The 20,680-nt window shown below is 36.9% G+C and overlaps 1 pseudogene; it reads left to right on the top strand.

Annotated features, from left to right (window-relative positions):
* Positions 1-5,071: 5,071 nt before the first annotated feature.
* On the top strand, positions 5,072-7,266 carry LOC150022160 (DNA primase small subunit pseudogene; annotated as a pseudogene).
* Positions 7,267-20,680: the final 13,414 nt, after the last annotated feature.

The following is a 20,680-nucleotide window of genomic DNA, read 5'->3' as shown; positions in this document are numbered from 1 at the left end:
CTTACTTTTCTTCATTAGAGAATCTGGGTTTTTTTAAGTATATTTTATTGATTATATTGTTACAGTAGTTTCAATTTTTTTCCCCTTTGCTTCCCTCCACCCAGTACCCTCCTTCCCTCCAGCAATCCCACCCTCCTTAGTTCATGTCCATTGGTCATGTATATTAGTTCTTTGGCTTCATCTTAACCTATATTATTCTTAACTTTCCCCTGTCTGTATTGTACTAACCAATTATGCTTCTTAATTCCTGCACCATTTCCTTATTTCTCCCCCTCCCCCCTCCCAGCTGATAATCCTGCAAATGAGTCACATACCTATGATTCTATTCCTATTCTGGTTTGCTTAGTTGGATTTTATTTTTATTTTTTAGATTCAGTTGTTGATAGTTGTAAGTTTGTTGTCATTTTAATGTTCATAATTTTGATCTTTTTCTTAAGTAAGTCCATTTAACATTTCATATAATAATAGCTTGGTGATGATGAGCTCCTTTAGCTTTACCTTGTCTGGGAAGCACTTCATCTGCCCTTCCATTCTAAATGATAGCTTTGCTGGATAGAGTAATCTTGGTTGTAAGTCCTTGCTTTTCATCACATTTAATACTTCTTGACAGTCACTTCTTGCTTGCAAAGTTTCTTTTGAGAAATCAGCTGATAGTCTTATAGGCACCCCTGTGTAGGTAACTCTCTGCTTTTCTCTTGTTACTTTTAGGATTCTTTATCTTGAACCTTTGGCATTTTAATTATGATGTGTCTTGATGTGGTCCCTTTTGGGTCTAGCTTGTTTGGAATCCTCTGTGCTTCTTGGACTTGTATGTCTATTTCCTTTGCCAAACATGGGGAGTTTCCTTAACTATTTTCTCACATATGTTTTCAATTTCTTGCTCTTCCTCTTCTTCTTCTGGCACTCCTGTGGTTTGGATGTTGGCATGTTTACAGTTGTCCCAGAGGCTCCTAAGCTTCTCCTCATTTTTCTTCAGTTATTTTTTCCTTATTCTGTACTGGTTGACTGTTGTTTTCCTCTTTATGTTCCAAATCATTGATTTGAACCCCAGTTTCCTTCCCTTCACCATTGGTTCTGTGTGGATTTTTTTTTGTTTCATTTAGCATAGCCTTCAGTTCTTCCCTTATGCATTTGCTATACTTAAGCATATCTGTCAAACCTGTGAGCTTCTTTATCACAGGTGTTTTGAACTCTCCATCTGTTAAGTTGGCTACCTCCTCATCACTTGGTTCTCCCACTGGAACCCTGATCCATTCTCCCTTTTGGGCCATACTTCTCTGTCTCCTCATCTTGACAGGCTCCTGTGTTTGTTTGCAGACAATCTGTTTTTCTGATACTTTCTAGCCATCGATTTTTGATGCTATTTCATAAAATAGCATGCTTCCACGTATGCATGTATTTATTTCTAAAGTTTGTTATGTTCCATTTATCTACTTGTCTCTTCTTGCATAAAGATATTAGTTTTATAACTATAGCTTTTCAGAATATCTTATTATCTGCTCAGTATTTTCATTAATATTCTTAAAGTAAACCTAGCAATTTATAGGTCTTCAGTCAACATAAATTTTTCAATGAGTTTGGTAATTACACCCCAAACTCAGCAGTATTTTTTTGAAAATTAATTGGGTTTATAGGCTAATTAGAAGAAAATTGATAATATTTGACACATTTACTATGTTATGTCATTCCACAATGAATGTGATATATCTTTTAATTTATTCAAATTTGTTTAACAAACTTAATACAACTTTTAAAAATAAAGATCATGCATTCTTACTAAGTTGGTTTCAGCTTTATAGCATGTTGATTTTTAGTTGACTTAGATAATAATGCTGGATTTAAATATATATTAAGTATACAATATATTTATATGTTATATACATATTTATGTACATAAATATATATTATGGGTAAGATATCCTATACAATATCACATGACATATAATGTATATAAGGGTGGGGCCTTCATGTGGGGATTAGTGCTCTTAAAAGAAGATACACCAGAGAGTTTTCTTCCTCCCACTCTCTGCTATATGAAGACACAGACACAGGGTAAATGTCTGTAAGCCTAAAAGAGAACCCTCAGCAGGGAACCAAATGGCCAGCATCTTGATTTAGACTTTCAAGCCTCTAAAACTGTGAGAAATAAATTCCTGTTAAGCCACTTAGTCTATGTATTTAGTCTATGTAATTTAACAGAAATGTATTTCTTATAGTTTCATAGCCTCAGCTGACTGTTAAAGATTTTATACCAAGAAGTTGAGTAACTAAAAATGCAAAAGTGGCTTTGGAACTGAGTAATGGGTAGAGACCGGAGGAATTCTGAGGTGCATACCAGAAATATGAATGTAAAGGGTGATTATAATAATGTTCAAAAAGATAAAAAGAGAGCTAGATAGAAAGCATCCTTCTTTCTAGAGAATACATACATAATTATACCAATACAGAATATTGGTAAAAAATACGGATGTTAAAGACCATTTTATAATCTTAGATGGACATGAGAAACATACCATTAGAAATTAGAGAAAAGGCAATTTTTGTTATAAACTGGCAAAGAACTTAGCTGAATTGTGTTTGTGTAGACATTTAGGAGAGGAAATTTCTAAGCAAAATGTTGAAGGAGCAGCTGGTTCTTCCTGACTATTAAGAGTAAAATGTGAGAAGAGAGAGATGATTTGAAGAAAGAACTGCTAATCAAAAAGGAATGAGATCTTAAAGGTTTGGAAAATTCTCAGCTTCTCCATATTGAAAAAATAAAAGAGAGAGAGAGAGAGAGAAATCTTATTCAGAAGAGAATAGCAAGTGTGTAACTAGACTATATCTTGATAAAGAGATTATGGGATTATATAAGCAGAAACATTGTCAATTTGAATTGAAGCGTATCAAGAGAGGATGACAGAAAGAAAGGCTATTTAGCTTTTTAGATTTATCAGACAAGACAATGAAGGTATTATGCTATGAACAGGCACAATTTTTTTTCTGTTTGTTTCATTTTGGGGGATTAGTAAGATTATATAGGTTTCAAGTGTGAATTTCTGTGATACACGATCTTCATAGTGAATTGTGTGCATACCACCCAAAATCCAGTCATCTTATATTTTACCCCCTTCACACCTGACCACCTCCCTTCCCTCTGGTAACCACCATACTATTACTGTCCATGAGTTTTTGTTTGTTTTTCTTGTTTCTTCATGTATTGCTTTCAGTTTTGTATTTCACATATGAGTGAAATCATATGGTTCTTAATGTTTTCTGACTTAGCATGATAGTCTTAAGTCCCACCCATGTTGTCCCAAATTGCAGTGTTTCATCTTTTCCAATTACTGAGCAGCATTCCATTGTGTGTGTGTGTATGTATGTGTATATATATATATATATATATGTATATATCAGAGAAGGAAAACTCTGACTCCAAAAAAAAACCTCCGCTGCCTTGCGGCATACCTCTTCAGGGGAAAGGCTAAGGGAGTAAACCCCGACAGAAAATCCGGAGCCGGAGTCCCTAAGGCGGTTTGACGTTGTAGTCAACACCGGCAACTCCTGCGGCGCACCTGAAGCCAAGCTGTGTCGACTCCGTCTTTCCCTTGGACCCTTCAGCTGCGAAGAGAGGGGGGGTCTGCTGCATGGGCAACAGCAGACCCTCCATATCACCCTGCCCAGGCTCTATAGCTTCAGCTTCACTGGAGAGGACACTCCAGCGACATCGCAAGATGTCGATTCAACATGGGAGGAGACAGATACCGTGTCACTCCTGAGTCGGACTGCACAGCCATTCTCGGCGGTGCAGATAGACTCTTAAGAAGCTACACCATCGTCTCTCGAGACGGACGGCTGCCGACGATATATATATACATATATATATATATATATATATATGTATATATATATCACATCTTCTCTATCCAATTATCTATTGAAGGACAATTTGGTCATTTTCATGTCTTGGCCACCATGAATAATGCTACAGTGAGCATAAAGGTGCATATGTGTCTGCAAATAAATGTTTTCAAAATTTTTGGTAGATACTCAGAAGAGGGGTAGTATGGTAACTCTATTCTTAATTTTTTGAAAAGCTTCCACACTATTTTCATAGTGGTTGCACCAGTTTACATTCTCACCAGCAGTGAATGAGAATTCTTTTTTCTTCACAACTTCTCCAATACTTGTTATTACTTGTCTTGTTGAGAATGGTCATTCCAACAGGTGTGAGGTGGTTTTCTATTGTAGTTTTGACTTGCATTTTCCTAATAGCTAGTGAAGCTGAGCATCTTCTCATATATATGTTGGCCATTTGTATGTCTTCGTGAGAGAGGTGTCTGTTCAGGTTCTCTGCCTAGGAAAAAAACATTGATGCAAGAGAGAACATCAACTAGTTGCCTCCCATATGTGCCCAGACTGGGGATCATATGTGCCCAGACTCGAGATTGAACCCACAACCCAGATACATGCCTGGGCCAGGAACTGAACCTGCAACCTTTTGGTTACAGGACAACACTCCAACCAGCTGAGCAACACTGGTTAGAATACCCTTCATTATGTTTTTTTTTTAATTGACCAGCATCTCTGGATAGATATTGTAATATATTCTATCTTCCTGTGTTCCCCAAGCCCTTCCATGGTCTTCATCCTCAGTAACTTATTTTTTTCACTAGACTTTTCACAAATGCATTACAGATTAATAAGGATCTTTAAAAAAAACTTTAAATTATTAAAAAATATATAAATACATACATATATATTTATGGTTTTAGGATAGGGAAAAATGTTCTTAAACCAGAATCTCTCACTTAAAATGTGAGAAATGTTAACTTTCTGAGTTGTGCTAAATAGACAATAAATGGAAGAGTCAAGTACCAATTGACTGGTTTCTTTTTGTAACTGTTTTGAAATTTAGATTGTGAGTTTTGAAATAATTAAAGTTTTACCCAGGAAGAAATTATATCTTATTTTGGCAAATTTCTAAACCATTTTACCATGAAGATTTGAAAAGTGATAACCATATTCTGAATTCTATCTATAATTTATACCCAGTGGAGCTCAGACTCCTGGTAGCACTTACAGCTATGGAATGCGGGCAAATGAACTTGATACTTACCCTCTGTTCCAACCTCCTTCTAATCCTCAGGAAAGTAAAAGTCATTGCAGCAAGGAGATAGCAGTGTATTAAACATTACTCTGGGAACTTCAAGGCTGGTGAACTCCTGGAGATCGGGAAGAGTGGCGGGATGGAAACTAGGATCCTCTTCCTGATACAGAGAGACCTGATCAGATCACTGAGGAGGAGGAGTAGAGAGGGGCATAGGAGGAGGTTGCCAGAGGCAATCCTAGGATAGGATTGGCTGAGAAGCTGAACACCTCCAGAGCACATGGACGTATGGCCCAGAAGATTTGAAATAAAAAGAAGGTCTCCCAGGCTTTCTCGAGCTCTCTCTGGCTCTCTTCCTTGAGGATGCCTGGATGATCCTGCTGCAGCTGCCTGCATTTCCCAATGGACAGTATTTTGGATTGGAAGGAACTCCGGGCACAGTTTAGGATTGGGCTGGCCTGGCAGAGGATGGCAGCGTTATTCTTTTTTGGATGTTCTGGAAGGGACAACCTCTTAAGCAGAAGCCAGCCATTCTTCCAAAATTATGTAGCTTTTGTGTCTTATGTTGTTTTAGTTTGTAAACTAACTCCATAGAAATAAAATAATTTAAAAATAACAGGAGGAATGCTAGAAGAATGTAGGTGTTAAATTGTTTAGCCTTAATTGATAGGCTTAAGTGATGAATGCATATGGAAAGCTCTAATTACAAAATAGTGAAGCTTTTGAAAAAAAGACTCCTTTCCCTTATCACCAAACCTTTGCCTCTGGAATTTTGTTTAGAGGGGGGCTGCAGGCAGCAGGACCCCATTTGCTGTCCATAACATTCCCACATACCTTGTCTTATGTTACTCTTCATCTGTCTGTTAATTCTCAATATGCTTAAGGGAACCCACTTTTGGCAGATTTTCCTAGAATGAGCAGGGCCTCCTTCTGTCCACTTGAGCAGTGTAACTAGCATTGGAGGTGATGCGCAAGACCACAGGAGCACATCAGACACCCAGGCCAACCAGTAACTGGGAACTACAATTCCCAGCAGTCCCTGCGGGCTGCATCCCTGCCACATCTGTATAGTAGCTAGACTGGTCAGCTGTACCCACCAATGCCTGTGGTAGCCCTCCTTGGGTTGAGTTCAGCACTGTACTGAGACAGTTGGCCTCAAAACTACACTCTTCCCTATGTCCAGTACTAATACTGGCTCCATTATGGCATAGTGCTAAAGAATTACATTAAACACCATGAATTTCATCCACATTGAAAGATATTTACATTTGTTACTAATCCTTCTATAACCAGAGTGGTGATCTGGAAGAGGAGATGCAAAAACAAAAAAGGAGGTACAAGATTGATATAGTCATGGTACATTCCCACAGATCCAATCAATGCAATGCAATGAAGCTGGGAGCTTTCCAGGCTCAGGAAAACAACTGGCGTTTCATATTGACATGGCAGAACATGACCACATGAGGAGATGTTGCAGTTCTGCAGATTATGTTGTAAGGGCTGGAGCCACGTGACAGTGGCCATTCACATAATCTACTGAGCACTGAAGAAGTAATTTGGATTTAAGCATCATCCCTGGGTATATTCTGGAGGGGGCGTGTTCATCGTTGGGTTAGTGATGAATCAGAAAACTCCTCTACAGTATATTCTTGGGTAGTTGAAGGCTAGTGAAGGGTGGTTAAGAGATAAAAAGAAAGTTCACCTAAGCGAAAAAGTTCACCCTTTGACAGAAAATCTATTAACATAATAAAAAAATACTTTGAACAATACATCCTGATTGATCAAGATATCCTTGAAAATAAAGAAAATAGGGGTAAGATTTTAGCCCTTGTTCCTGAAACAATTCACTATGAACTTCAGCAAAACTTCCAGAAGCACCACAGTTCAACTTCAGTGTTGGGAGCATTTGTAGAAGGTTGAATTTCTGTGCCTATTGGTCTACAAAAAGTGGATCAGTTTGATTCATTTACAATTCCAACTCTAAGCTCCATCTGCCATGAATCGAATGCCATTTCCATGAATGAAGAGGAAAATGAAGCTGAATCTGATATCAAACATAGAATAGAGTTTATAGAAAGACAAGTCTAGCTCATTTTGTATAAGTTTTTGAAAACCTGGATAAATCTTGAAAAAGAGAATTTCTCAAGAAGAGTGATTTAGAAAATTTCCCTTTCTAGAGAAATAATTATTTTGAGAAGATTCCTGAGACCACCAAAGGAGAGTGTCAAGTTTCCTGAAAGGAGTAGTCATGGGAGGAGTAAGCGGATTGCAGATAAATTAGTAAAAGTTGACATTATACAAAGACAATTCTAAGATTTCTGAAATACATGTTCAGTTCTACCAGTTGCCACATATAGAGGTAAGTGAGCAGTAATCTTAGCTCACTGAGTACAGCCTCCATATTTCTGGAGTGAATATTCTAAGTGAATGAGGGCTTTCTCCTTAAGTCCTAGACACGTAAGTTAATTATACCTGGAATGTGTGTTCAGCCACTTTTTAACTATGCTTACTGATATTTTTATTGGGCAGGTCACCCCACTGCCCATCTTTTAAAACCATGTTAAATTGGATATCTAAACCTACCAAAACTTCAATACAAAATATATGAGTTACTAGATTACAATACCAGGGCCTAGTATTTCTTTCACAACATATTGCAACTGTAGCCCCTAACTTCTTTTCTCAGAGAAGAATTAGATCAGTTTACCTTAAAGAAGCAGTTTAGGAAAAAACAAACAAACAAACTTTACCAACATAAAACCTGTTGTACTTGTCAAAACTCTTGGACTTTCTATATTTAACTCTTTAAATTTAATTTTTAAGGTTTTTTTTTTCCTTTCCATGTCTGATTTTATGCGATGGATTTTGAAGTGTTGAAGTTCTTTTGCCCGTTCTGATTTACATTTGTTCTGCTGTACATTCTGTCTTCTGAGAAACATTTAGAAGCAAGCTATAGGGCTGATACTTTCCATGACACATGAAAATTTTCATTCCTTTGCATTTACTTTAACATTGTTTTCTCTGTAGCCACATAGTCTTTTTTTTTTTTTTTTTTGGTTTATATAGAACAGACTATAATGACACCAACACACTGAAATGACTGCATTTATTTTTCTTTTCTAACCTTTTAAGAAATGTTGAAGCCTATTATACAAAAATAATCACTCTGCATTGTGGCCTATATATGAGAATCAATAATATGGCACAGAAAATAAAAAATAAAGATTTGAGAGAAAACCCAGATCAGTGTCGATTATGAGAAGCATTAGTGAGATTTTAGCGCCACCTATTGTCTTATAGCGGGATCACACAAGACTCCTCAGTTTAGGCAGCGAGTATAAAACTGAGCACTGACGCAAAGCAAGTACAGTGAAGTCAGGTAACTGTGTCTCTTCGTTACTGTCCTGAAAAAGTCATGCAGCCATTTTTAGGTATCAGGAACTTACCAGCTCTTCACAGGGCCAGGCAGTGGAAGTACTCATTTATATGCTAGCTTTAAAATTAAAAAGATGTAAGGTAATAGAACCCCTTATTTGGTCAAAATACGAATGGGATAGTGATGGAAGTCAATATGGCAATAACACCTGGGAATAAGAAAGTTCACACACATCTAAGGACAATTTTACATATGCATAAATGAGGTCATATTATGCATTCTTTTCCTTTTAGTGCAAGTGGGAGATTTCAATACATCCATTTTGAATTGGATTGAGATAGTAGACAAAAAAAAAAAAGAGAGAGAAACAGATAAAGACATAGAGGCTATGAATAATGCAGTCAGTATATTTGATTACATATATTTATATATATGGGGGGCTTAACTTCACCAAATAGAGAATAATCCTTACGGTGTATCTATGAAACATTTACGGAAATTAATCATGCACTTTGCTAAAATAGATGTCATAAATCCAAAAAGTAAAGTGGTTATGTATCACATACTCATAATATAACAAAACAAGAAAAAAAATAATTTAAAATATATCATTATCTGGGAAATAACTTTAATCAAAGAAAACAGGAATAAAATTATAAAGTAAAAAAAATAAATAAAGAGAATACTTTATAAAAGAAACTAAGGAATACAGGAAAAGCAGGATTAAGGGAAAAAAGTGGGGGAGGGAGAGAAGGGGGATAAGTAAGGGAAGGGTTTAGTCAAAGAACGTGTATAAATGACTCACGGACATGGACAACGGGGGGGTATGATTGTGGGAGAGGGGGTGGGCTGGGTGTGGGGGAGCAACGGAGGAAAAAATGGGACAACTGTAATGAAAAACAAAATAAAAATTTTATAAAAAAACAAGAAAAAAAGAAAAAAATGTACCCTTACAACACTCCATTAATAATGAAGATTAAACATAAAGGAGTTGGTATTTACCTTAGGCTATTAAAATAGAATAACAATCCCAAAGTAATGAGGAAAGAGAATTAGTAAAGATGAAGGAACTAATATTCTTAAAAGCATTTTATTAAGAAATAATCACATACTTCTATGTGATATAAAACTAAAAGCAACCAATGAACAAACAAGAAAACCAATCAAGCAAAAAACTCTTAGACGACAGTATGGTGGTTACCAGAGGGAAACGGGGAGTAAAGGGTAAACGGGGTCAAATATATGGTGACAGAAGAAGATTTGACTTTGGGTGGTGGAAACACAATGCAATATACAGATGACATATCATAGAAATGTACACTTGTAACATATAATTCATTAACCAATGTCCCCCCAATTCATTTGTTTTGTTTTGTTTTTAAATAATTCTATAAAACGAAATTAGTGGCTTGATGGAAGGGCCAAACACAATATTATTTCAAAATCGTCCCAACAAAATTTTCAAAGTCTGACTGCCTCATAAACTCAAACATTTTTACTCATTACCTTTGTTCAAACTGTATCAACACTCAATCTAATTATGAATTTCCATAAGTTTTTCTTACCACCCAAGTGGGGCCAATTTTGATCTTTCACATATCCTTGCACAGATGTTAGGAATGATTGCCAAACTTTTTCTGTATAGGGCTCTAAAGTTAATATCTTAAGCTGTGTGAGCTAGAGGGTGTCTGGTGTCTGTCCCAACTCCTCAACTCTGCCATCATTGCTAAAAGAGCCATAAGCAATATGCAAATGAATACATGCATCTGTGATCCAGTACAAATTTATTTGTAAGAAGTTGGCTTGTGGGCTGTTTGCTGTTCCTGGATTAGAATTAAATACTGATTTCAAAAAATGAATCAGCATCATTGACCTATATGTGAATACATAAACAAGTTCAGTTCAAAACAAAGATATTCACTTGAGCATAACAATAAAGATAATAATAAAGTAATGACAATTACAATTACTATATAGCTATCATTTTGGCAGGGCCTTTCTACAGATCAAGCACTTTATATCATGTTTTACATGTAATTTCTCATTTAATACCCACAACCCTGTGAAGTAGCTACTGGTATCACTGCCCTTTTTCCAGATGCAGAAACTGTGGTTTAGACACTTAAGATATTTATCTAGTCCTGGCTGCTGTGGCTCAGTGGATTGAGCGTTGGCCTACGAGCCAAAAGTTGCTGGTTTGATTCCCAGTCAGGGCGCGTGACTAGGTTGCACGTCAGGTCCCCAGTTGGGGGCACAAGTGAGAGGCAACCACACAGTGATGTTTCTCTCCCTCTTTCTTTCACTTCTCTCTAAAAATATATAAATAAATAAACAAACAAACAAATAAACAATTTTTTAAAAAGATGTTTATCTAATGGTCTATTTGAAAAGTTTAGGATTTAAAGTGCAAGTTCTAAGCAGCTACACAGAAATACTTGGAAGTCACGGTGTCATATACCTGGCACATGAGGATATTTTTCCCGGTACAGGGAGCTGTTTTTCCAAGTCCATTTTTTTTAATGAAGGCACTTCTACTCTATTTCCCAGGAATACTTCATCCTTTCTCCTTCCCACCTTGACCCGATATTTTTTCCTCATCATAGAGGTGGATGTTCCAATTAAGAGTCTGCTGTTCCTTGAATTACATAACCAAAAAGTTCAGACCCAAGCATAATTCAGATAGCATGGACCCCACTTTCTTTTGTCCTTTTGGAGAGAACTGTGCCCAGGCACAGTAAATGCTTGCTCTGGTAAGTTTCATGGAGTAAGCTGAAGAAGCAGGCCTTCTTTATGAAGAGCTTGTCAACCTGCAATGTGATGGACAGGTCAGAGACTTGAGGGTCTCATTTCTAGCCTCAAAACACATAAATCCTTCACCAGTACAATTATGAGCCTGCTTTAATACTTACTGGCTCCTTGTCTGACTTCAATTGGTTAAGTTGCCAAAGATGAGAAGAGTGATTAATTAGACTCACTCAAACCTCTTTGACTATAGGAACCATAGAAATTGCAATACATGCCTAAGGCTACTTGAAAGCAAGACCAAATTTTTTTTTCTCTGACTTCATCATCTGCCTAGAGTACACGTAAAGGCAGAGTAACTCTAGAACCTGCTGAATTTCCTTCCTTTTGACAGCTCTTTAAGACAGCTTCTTGTATGGTTGCCAATAATAAAGTTAATGCAAGACTGACAGAATCTAACAGTCTGATCTAGATGGTGCTGGAACTGAATGAAACTAATGAGAAAATGTGAAATTGCAAAGAAATGTAGAATGAATTACAGAGGTCAATGGTAGTCACTACTTAAATAAACCGCTTGACATGATGAAGTTCAACTACAAAGTGATGATTGATACAAGAACAAGTACATAAAAGGAAGGTTATTTACCGGTTCTGTTTTCATTGAGTTAGAATGTTTATGTAAGAAGTATTTAATTCAGGTACAAAGATACATTCTTTACCTAAAAAAGAAAAAAAAAAAAAATGGTGGCTGAGCAGTAATTTACAGAGATGAAAAAAAACTCATTTGTCTACATTTAAAATCAATATTTAAACTGACTCCTTCTTTTAGATTATAGAGTGTAGAGGTCCTCCCTGACCCCATGGCTCAGGACATCCATCGGAATCATGTTAGTATTTACTCAGACAGAAATAACAGATTGCTTTGGCATCATCTAGGGAGATCACAACCCTTCAGTTCGCACTCCACAGCTACTAGAAAAGCAAACTTTGTTTGGGCTGTGAAAATTTCCCCCTAGGTAAGTGTACAGAGATGAGAGGGATGTCTGGCAGGTAGAAGGCTTTTTCTTAAAATACTTTGAGGACTAAAACTTACTAATCACACATCGTTTAACAAACAGAGTCAGGTAAGGTGATTGCTGAAGGGAGGAGGGTATAAGGGGACTAAATATAGTGGGGGAAAAATACAACAAAGATTAAATTTAAAAAAAAAAACACTGTCAGAAGATACTTTGGAATTATTCACAGTTTATCTACATAGCATCAGTAATAATATATAAAGGATAGAGGGTTTTTCCCCAAGTCTATAGGATTGGAATATAAGATTATACTAAAACATGACTCCTTTCCACTATTTAAATATATATTCAATCAGTCTTGGGAAGGTCCTGACCAGTAGATAGATAGATTAGATGTATAAAATATAAGCAAAGATAAACATCTATTAATTGGATACAAAGGAGAAAATAAGTATAATATTTAGATTATGGGTAAATCAATGAAAATGTGTACTAGAATGAAAAACACAATTTGAAATGTAAATTGTAGATTAGGATATGAATAAATGGAGTAATTAACAGAGAGGAAAGTAAATATTGCTTCTAATTTGCTAAAAAAGTTTGATTTAAACAATATAATTCCAGAATGTTTTATATCAAACCGGTATATGCATGGATAGATCACTAACTCTAAAAAGGTATTATTTTTTTCCCTTAATCATCTTAAACATTGGAAAAAAATCAGTATTAAATAAATTAAGAACATATCAAAATCAATAAGTTTACATGTATTTACATCGACATTGCCTCTTCTCCCTTCCTCCATTATCAATCATTTACTTCTCCAGGGTTTTATCCAGCTTTGAAAAACAAAATATATTGAAGCCACTTAAAGCATTTCTGAAAAATGAAACAAGATATATTTAGCTTCAGAATGTTCCAAGAATTGCTTTAATTGTCTATGTCCTCAGTAACAGCAAAATCATGGATTTTCTGAGGTGAATCAATACTAGAGTTCTTTGGTGTTTTGCTAACCTTAAAAAATAAATAAAGTCATGGGCATACCATAAGGGCATTAGATTCCTGTTACTATTGTAGTAAATCACCACAAATGTAGTGGCCTAAAACAATATAAATTTGTTATTTAACAATGTGGAGATCAGAAATCCTAAAATCAAGGCCTCACAGGGCCTGCATTCTTCCTGGAGGCTCTAGAGCAGAATGTCCCCCTGTCTTTTCCAGTTTCTAAAAGCCTCCTCCAATCTTTGGCTCCTGGCCCTTCTTCCACCTTCAAAGATAACAGTATAGCATCTTCAAAACTATCTCTGACTCTGACATCCCTGCCTCCCTCTTATAAGGACCCTTATGATTACATTGGACCCACTCAGATAATCCAGGATAGTCTCCCCATCACAAAATCTTCAGCTTAATCACACACACAAAGTCACTTTGCCAAGTAAGGTAATATATTGACAGGTTCTGAGGATAAGAACATGGACATCTCTGGTGAGAGGTAAGGGAGGACATTATTCTGTCTATTACTAGCATGTAGAAGTTTACCTGTAAATTTAGTGAGGAAGACTAGGTTGCACGTCAGGTTCCCAGTTGAGGGCATGAGTGAGAGGCAACCACACAGTGATGTTTCTCTCTCTCTCTCCTTTTCCTTCTCTCTAAAAATTAATTAATTAATTAATTAATTAAATTAATTTTTTAAAGTAATAAATTTAATGAGAAAGAAAACAATAGAAATTAATAAAAAAGAAAGATCTTTTGGGAAACAGTTTAAGTTTATTCCTTATCACTAAAGCTACAATGAAAGAGGTTAATATAATTCTTATCAGATATTAAGTGGGAAATAAGTTCTTTTAAGGCAGAAGTCAGACTTTTCTTTTTGAGGGTTATTATTTTTCATCTGGGCCATGAGATATTTAAAGAATTTATAAATTGCTTTCTCCTTCCCATTATCTGCCTAATCTGTCCTACAGATATGTAAATAGAAGCCAGAGGGGAAAAAAGTAGAAAAAGCACTTCACATTTAAGAAATTTTGTAAAAGGTACTTATCTGATCAACTTTATAATTATATTCTAGTCCAAGTCCTGCCACTTCATATGTCAATGATTATAAATGTCTAGTTACTAGTGTCTTTTCAAGGCTAACACCTGCAATCTGTCCTATGGATTATTATTCTTGAGAGATGATGGTGTAGCTTCTTAAGAGTCTATCTGCACCGCCAAGAATGGCTGTGCAGTCCGACTCGGGAGTGACACGGTATCTGTCTCCTCCCGTGTTGAATCGACATCTTGCGATGACGCTGGAGTGTCCTCTCCAGTGAAGCTACAGAGCCTGGGCAGGGTGATATGGAGGGTCTGCTCTTGCCCATGCAGCAGACCCCCCCTCTCTTCGCAGCTGAAGGGTCCAAGGGAAAGACGGAGTCAATACAGCTTGGCTTCAGGTGCGCCGCAGGAGTTGCCGGTGTTGACTCCAACATCAAACCGCCTTAGGGACTCCGGCTCCGGATTTTCTGTCGGGGTTTACTCCCTTAGCCTTTCCCCTGAAGAAGTATGCCGCAAGGCAGCGGAGGTTTTTTGGAGTCAGAGTTTTCCTTCTCTGATTATTATTCTTAATACTTGCCATTTATCAATCACTTTGTTGCTTCAACCCCTTATCATACCTCTTCACAGACTGAGTCATCGTTTAACCAATTATTTCATCAGTTTGCTCATTCTTCTGATATTTTATAGGTCATTCTCTAAAGTTTGCACTAGACGCTGGGTAGGGTGGGGAGTGACAAGCACAGAACACATGTAAATGCCTGTGTTTTCACGGCCTTTCCCAGGCTCAGCACTACGGAGGATGATTTTGTTGCTGCAGGAGATGTTACAGCACTGCTTAGGGATGCAGCTCAGACAGTGGGTTCAGACTTTCTAGGGTCAGAGAGGAGCTCAACCATTCATCATCCTTGTGGTCTTGACAGGTTACTAACTCCTTCGTGCCTTACATTTTTCCTCAATAAAATGAGAATTGTTTTAGCCCTCACCTAATGGGTTGTTTGGAAATTTATATAAACCAATCCGTGTGAAGTGCTGAAACCAGTGCTCTCAACAGATGGTGTCTGTTATTGTTTCCCAGTCCTCACTTATTTCTATAAGAATTATCTTCTTTTTCTTTTTAAAAAAAATATTTTATTTTATTTTTAGAGAGTAAAGGGAAGGGAGTTAGAGAGGGAGAGAAACATCAACGCAAGAGAAAAACATCAACTGGTTGGCTTTGTACGTGCCCTGACTGGGGACCAAACCCACAGCTCCAGCATGTGCCCTGACTGGGAATTGAATGGTGACCTTTTGCTTTGCAGGATGACACCCGACCAATTGAGCCACACCACTCAGGGCTGTAATGATTATCTTCTGACCCATACTTATTCTAATAGTGAGTAAAAGGGAAAGCTGGAGAAGAGAGGCTAATGGGATTTGGCTAGAGCACAGGAGGGAATATAGGAAAGAGAGAAACAAAATGGAGATGACCAAGAGGTATAAAAATATTAAAAATGAAAAAAAAATCAATTTTAACATGTCTTGCTAAGGCACTGAGCCTTTAGAATTTTTAAGAGGATATAGTAAAGACTGATATTACTTTTATTTTAAGATTGCCAGATAATTCTTCATTCATTCATTTAATGAATTAGTAATGAGCTGAAACCACATGTCATATGGTGGGCTAGGAGCTTTAGATAGTAATAAAGATAAAAACAAACTAGGTTTCTCTGTCTGCATTTAGTTGTTCAAGGAGAAGAACAAACATTGATTGAATACTCAGCTATGCATATGTTAAATTATTAATGTTGCAACTGCTATAATTGTAAAAGTAGAGGAGTTTGATCTGCTCAGGATGGTCAACAAAGCTTTACCTGGGATCAGAAGGTGATTAAGGGATTGAGCATAACCCATTCTACGAAATGAAGGGAGTGTGGCTGAGCTTCTTTCAGAGAGGTGGTACTTGGAGTGAAAGCGGTATGAGAAATAGCAAGAGGTCAGACCATGTAGGGCCATGTGAGTCTTATTGATGATTTTGGTCTTTCTCTTTAGGAGAAATGTGTTTTATATTGTGAAAAGATTTTTCTTCTGTGACTTCTTGGAATAGAAAAGAATATCTGGCTAAACCAGTAGGAGGCTGTTGCATTAGTAGTGGTGAGGGCTGATAGTAGCTAGGAACAGGATAGTGATAGTGTAAATGCAGGTGAGTATATAAACTTGAAAACTGTTTATGGGTGAATCAACTGATTCCATTAATAATGATGGATTAAATGTGAGTATCAAGGAGAATAAAGTGCCACAGATGACTCCTACACTTCTGGCTTGAGTAGCTAGTTGAATAGAAGACTGGCAAAATTGATGTTGAATTTACTGTTGACTCTTTGGCAAATTTGTCCTCAAAATGAAAGCAGTTTGTCTAGAATTAAAATCATCACCCTAGAGATGAGCCGAGAATGCTGATTAGTTATGTACATATGATATTAAAATTTACTATTGAGAGGCATACAAATTGACCAAACTGAAGTTGTGTTTGGGGGTAAGGGGGAGCTCTTTATTGAGGTAGAAGACATACAATATTCTGTGCAAGATTTCTTTTTTTACTTTTTATTTGTTTATTTTTATTACATAGAGAAAGCCAGGGAACTCTCTCTATAAAATTAAAAACTAAACAGTATTTTCAACCCAACCTGCAAGGAAACTCAAATTATAAATCAATAGAAGCTTTTCTCGACTGGAAAGAAACAGTCATTATTAGACATGGCTGGATGAATTCAAAGCCCTTATGCTGTCTTGCTAGCTGAGACTGGTGACTTGGCTGCTGTTATAGAATGTGAAGATAGTAAGCACTGTTTCCTATAAGAGATTGAAGAAATATGTAGGTAATTCTGTGAAAAGAAGATGAGAAGAGAAATTTTGGTTAAAAAAAAATAAGCTCCTATTGTAGAAGAAAGATGAAAATCGAAGATACACAAAAATCCAGCTAATTGTGTGAAGGGCTGCAGAATCAGGCATTGGTAGACAAACTTTCCACAGAGGATGGATGACCTCATTACTCTAAGGGTAGTACAGTAACTTGGATTCACATGCAAAATTTATAACTCTTTAAACAAAAAAGATAGAAATAATATACTTATGAGTTTAAAGAGAAGACACTTCTACTCTGAGTTGCAAGTGAAAAAGCCAATATTTTGGAAGGTCAATTCTAGTTGAAACAAGATGCAGAGGAATATTTTTTCAGGAAGAAACCTGGATTTTTATTTTGTTTTGTTTTGTTTTTTACTGTTTAATTACAATTGTCCCAGTTTTTCCCCCATTGCTCTCTCCTGTCCTGCCTACCATCCATCCCACAATCAATCCCCACCCTGTTGTCCATGTCCGTGGGTCATTTATACTTGTTCCTTGACTAGACCCTTCTTCTTCTTTCCCCTGTTATCCTCCTCCCTCCCTTCTGGTTGCTGTCAGTTGGTTCCTTAATTCCTTGCTTCTGGTTCTATTTTCCTCATTTGTTTTGTTCATTAGGTTCCACATATATGTGAGATCATATGGTATTTGAGGAAGAAACCTGTCTTAATCACATACCTAGCACACATCTTGATTACTTGGCAAAGTGAATGAAGAATGAAAGGGAAAAAGAAGAGGGAAACTGAGGCAGGAATTCTAGGACTAAGAAATAAGCACAGATTTGAGGAACTAGACGGCATGCAGGTAAGCCTCAGTTTCTTGTAGAAAGAATGTAAGTTCCTAGTGGGCTGTTCTAAGCTCACCACAGCAAGCCTAGGGCACAGCTGAAAAAATATTACTTATATTTTTCCTTGAGATCAAGGTTTATTACAAGATGAATGACTATGATTATTAGAAACTCATGCCCATGCTCTTCACAGAACCTTCCTTGAAAAATGAATGAGTTAATTGTGAATCTGCTGAGTAAATTGACACATTTCAATCTTTCTGAGTGCTCAAAAAGGTACTTGAGCAATGTGCTATGAGCACAAAGGGAGTGATTCACACTGTCTGTACAACTTACAGAAGTTAACCCAGAGGAAGTGTTAATAAGCTAGATTTTTGTTTTATATCTATTAAAGACTAGTGTATGTGTGTGTGTATGTTTATTTACTTATATAAACATATACATGTAGAAAAGTACATATGTAAGTGTACATCTCAAATAATTTACATTGGATATAGTAAACCAAACAGTCAAAATACAGATCAAAATATACAAAACAGTCAGCACCTAAGAAATCCTTTTTGTGTTCCCTCTCTCCATCTTCCCCAGAAGAAACCACTATCCTGAGTTTTATCACCACAAATTAGATTTGTTGGTTGCAGTACTTTATAGAAATAGAATCCTAAAGCATGTAACCTTTTATGTACATCTTCTTTAGTTGAATATTATGATTTAGATCTTCATGTAAATTGTATGTAGCAGTAATTTGAATATACCATGATTTATGTTTTCATTTTTACTCCTTGAAAAAATAAAGTATTAATCTAAGATAAACTCAATAAATTAAGGATCTATTGCATAATCTTTAGGAAATTCATCCCTCCTCCTCTCAAAATAATAACACAATCTATAGTTAAATTTATATAAAAGAAAATGGAAATATTAAAGAATACATTTGATTAATTTATAATAAATGTAGTAGGAAGAAAGGGAAGAATAACAAAAAGAAAATAATGGGGTAGAAAGATAACATGATCAATCTAAAAACAACAAAAAATTAGGGAGCATACAAAATATTTAAACGCCACCATTAACAAAATAGTCTACTCATTAATAACAAAATACACCTTTTCCCCCCAGGGCACATGGATCATTTAACAAAATAGACCACATTTTTTATCACAAAGCCCAGGGTTTAAAAATCATAAAGAATATTTATCTGTCCACAATGGAATTCAACTGGTAGTAAATAGCAACAACAACAACAAAAAAGAAATCTCTGTTTAGAAATTAAATAGCACGGACTTCCAGCCAAGATGGAGGCTTGGACAGACACGCTCGGTCTCCCTCTACAACCAAAAAGGAATACAACTACCTCAAAACAAAAGATAACCAGAAATTCCAGAAAATAAAACTACATGGAAGCCCAACGTATGAAGTTATAAACCAACAGTGCTCATACAGACTGGTAGGAGGGGTGAAATCGGAACTGGAACAGAAAGGTCGGGTGGCGCTGTTTGTGGTAGCAGCGGGGATGATGACAGGGGGAGCAATCCCAGCTGTGGTCGTGTCCCAGCGACTTGCGACCCCAACGCGGGGAAGGGCAGCCCCCCCATTGCCTCCAACGGAGAGGCCCAGGGAGCGGGGGGATGGATCCTGGTCTCCCAGTGGAGAATGGCGGCAGGAATCTATCTTGGACCCCCACCCCCACACAAAGCGCCACAGCGCAGTGAAAAAGGTTGCCGATCGCCTCTGGTTGCCAGGTAGTGACAAGTACATGGGGCTCTGCCCCCTACAGCCTGCCCAGGAAGCAAAGCAAAACACAAATCTGTCAAAATGAAGCAGGCAACGATTCAAATCCTGGTGATGCAGCTCACCAGGCAGCAGATGAGGAACCTGACAGATGAACAAATAGGAAACCTGTCAGAGGCTCAGTTCAGAGCTATAGTTATAAGGTGGCTTACAGAATTAACAAAAGATTTGGAACAAGACAAGGAAGGAATAAAAGCCACTCATACTGAAATGAACAAAAACACATATGAGACAAGTGGTAAAGAAATAAAATCCAGAGATCAAATCAACAAACCAGAACATAGGGAAGGAACAAACAGTCAACCAGTGCGGAAAGAGGAAACAGAAAGCAAGGAAAGTGAGGAGAGGCTCAGAAACCTCTGCGACAGCTATAAGAGACCAAACATTCAGATTATAGGATTGCCAGAGGGTGAAGAAGAAGAACTAGAAATTGAAAAAAATATGTGAAACAATAATGAAGCAGAACTTCCTGAACTTGGGGAAGGAAATAGACTTACAGGTCTAGGGAGCACGGAGAGTTCCAGATAAACTGGACCCATGGAGAACCACACCAAGGCACATTATAAACAAAATGTCAAAAATTAAAGATAAAGAGAGAATCTTAAAAGTAGCAAGAGAGAAGAAAAGAATCATGTACAAAGGGGTCCCAATTAGACTATCAGCTGATTTCTCAAGGGAGACCCTGCAGGCAAGAAGGGACTAGCAAGAAATATCCAAAGTAATGAAAATCAAAAACCTACAGCCATGAATACTCTATCCAGAAAAACTGTCATTCAGAATAGAAGGACAGAGAAAGTGCTTCCAGGACAAAGTAAAACTGAAGCAGTTCATTAGATCCAAACCACTATTATATGAGGTGTTAAAGGGACTGGTTTAGAAGGAGGATCAAAACTATGAACATTAAAATGAAAACTGCATCACAAGAACCAACAACAGAAGCTAGGGAATCAAAACAAAGGCAAACTAAA

Source organism: Furipterus horrens, unplaced genomic scaffold, assembly GCF_987537825.1.
Source record: "Furipterus horrens unplaced genomic scaffold, mFurHor1.1.pri manual_scaffold_1, whole genome shotgun sequence".
Classification (NCBI taxonomy): Eukaryota; Metazoa; Chordata; class Mammalia; order Chiroptera; family Furipteridae; genus Furipterus; species Furipterus horrens.
The sequence above is the reverse complement of the archived record's forward strand: the minus strand, read 5'-3'. Positions and strand labels throughout refer to the sequence as shown.